This window comes from Rhagoletis pomonella, unplaced genomic scaffold (genome assembly GCF_013731165.1).
Source record: "Rhagoletis pomonella isolate Grant_MI unplaced genomic scaffold, Rhpom_1.0 Rhpom_scaffold_00001, whole genome shotgun sequence".
In the NCBI taxonomy this organism is placed as follows: Eukaryota; Metazoa; Arthropoda; class Insecta; order Diptera; family Tephritidae; genus Rhagoletis; species Rhagoletis pomonella.
Window position 1 is genome coordinate 42,639,916 of NW_023458555.1, and position 2,480 is coordinate 42,642,395.

The following is a 2,480-nucleotide window of genomic DNA, read 5'->3' on the forward strand; positions in this document are numbered from 1 at the left end:
TGTTGAGTACGGGATTGATTTCTGGGCTGTTTTGCGCACCCGCGGGATCCCGCGCTGCGTACGGGAAAGAACCTACTAATAATGGCTAAAATGAAGAGTATTTTTTTGTTTTATTTGATCATTTATTGACATATACTTTTCCCGCATTTTTAACAAACACAACGAATTTTATAAATTTAAGTGCTGAAAAAAGCTTTTAAAACCAAACAAAGAGGCATATATTTCGAATGCATAGTAATTTTATCAACGCTTAAAGTTCGGAACACATTGAAAACGACGAGCTACCGACCACAGCTTCCAATTTGTCATCTTTATTATCTAAGCGCTTTGTCGATGGCAACATGATTTCTTTGAACGCGGCAGCGACATCATGAATTTGTATGAGTTTGACATAAAAGAAGAGGAAGAACCTTATCTGTCGCCAGAAAAATAGAAATAGATCTAATCTGGCCACAACCACAGCCGTCGCGTAGCCCGGTCGTCGCCAAAATAATTATCTACATAAGAGTACGTGTTAAAATATTTTGACAGCTGTGGTTTGTAGCTCGTCGTTTTCATTGTGTTCGGGCTATAAGTCTTGACTTTTCTTTTCTGCCGTGGCCGCCTGAGAGAGAATACACCGTTTGAGCTTACCAGAGCTCGAGTTACTGCCCGGTGTAGTTTGTGTGCTCCCGCGCATGTTGGAGAAACTAATCGATTTACTTTCTCATTTTACGTTTGCTTAGGCCGTGGTTACGCCACCAATTTCGATTGGCAATCACCGTGCAATTGTTGTTGTGCACAGCACGGAGTGAGAGAATTTTCGAAATCGAACAGTCAGCACGATTTGCTGAGTGAACGCCAATTTTTCAGGGTGGCAATACGCTATTTTGCGAAAAAGTATTAGTATTAAATATTAGAATAGTAAAAAATATTTTTTTATTATTATAAAGTAGATCAATTTTAATTTTGATTTAAGTGACCTACAGTGGTCCACAAAATAATAGGAGTGCGTTATTTTGGTCAGTTTTTGCTATTTGCCTTTTGTTTATTTAATGTTTATTATTTTTATACAAAAGTCAAGCTGGGTATACAACAAACAACGAATAAATTCAGATTTCAACCTTTGTACAAAAATTATTAAAATTCTGTAAATTTTCACCAAAATATCAAACTTTTTAATCAGAATCTTCAGAGAAAATTCTGGTATGCAGTTTTATAGCCCATTCAATTCTAGTCTGAAGAAGTGCAAGTTTCAAGCTGCTAAAAAATTCCGTTGATTTTTGGCAATTTTTTTTGCTGGCACTGTCCCCATATAAAAGAAAATTGTCGAACATACTTTGTATGGAAAAAACGTGAAACACCTTCAACCGAAAAAATTCTCAAAAATCAACGGAATTTTTTAGCAGCTTGAAACTTGCACTCCTTCAGACTAGAATTGAATGGGCTACAAAACTGCATACCAATATATTTTCTAAAGATTCTGGTTAAATAGTTTGAAATTTTGGTGAAAATTTGCAGAATTTTTATAATTTTTGTACAAACTAGAAAATGTAAATTTATATGGTGTTTGTTGTATTACCAGCTAGGCTTTTACAAAAAAATACGAAACATTAAATAAACTAAAGACAAATAGCCAAAACAGGTTAAAATATCCCACTCCTATTATTTTGTGGACAACTGTATGCTCTGCACTTAAATAAAAGTTAAATCAGAATAACCACACTCAGAGGTGTTACACGTTTAATCACCGGATCATTGTGCATCTGCTGCTTACTTGTATACCAGCCCTGCTTTTACAACACAGCGTGCCAAAGCTTTCAAAAGCTCTCAGTACAAATGAAAGCGAAAGCTAGTCCTAGTCTGTTTTACAACCACTTTTTACTCACTTAAATAAATAGTTTATTGAAACTGAAAATAATTAAAATGAGATTTAAATAAAAACTTAAATTAAAGTTAATTTCCACTTAAATAGTTTGGTGAAACTTACTTTAATTTCGGTTTCACCAATCAATTTTAATTTTGATTTAAGTGACCTATGCTCTGCACTTAAATAAAAGTTAAATCAGAATAACCACACTCAGAGGTGTTACACGTTTAATCACCTGATCATTGTGTATCTGCTGCTTACTGGTATACCAGCCCTGCTTTTACAACACAGCGTGCCAAAGCTTTCAAAAGCTCTCAGTACAAATGAAAGCGAAAGCTAGTCCTAGTCTGTTTTACAACCACTTTTTTCTCACTTAAATAAATAGTTTATTGAAACTGAAAATAATTAAAATGAGATTTAAATAAAAACTTAAATTAAAGTTAATTTCCACTTAAATAGTTTGGTGAAACTGGCTGTAAGAGCAATAAAAATTTAATTGTTCTCTTGATAATTGTACTGGCCTATAGTCAAAAGATGTAAATAACAGCTTTACAGCCAGTTTCACCAAATTATTTAAGTGAAAATTACTTTAATTTCGGTTTCACCAATCAATTTTAATTTTGATTTAAGT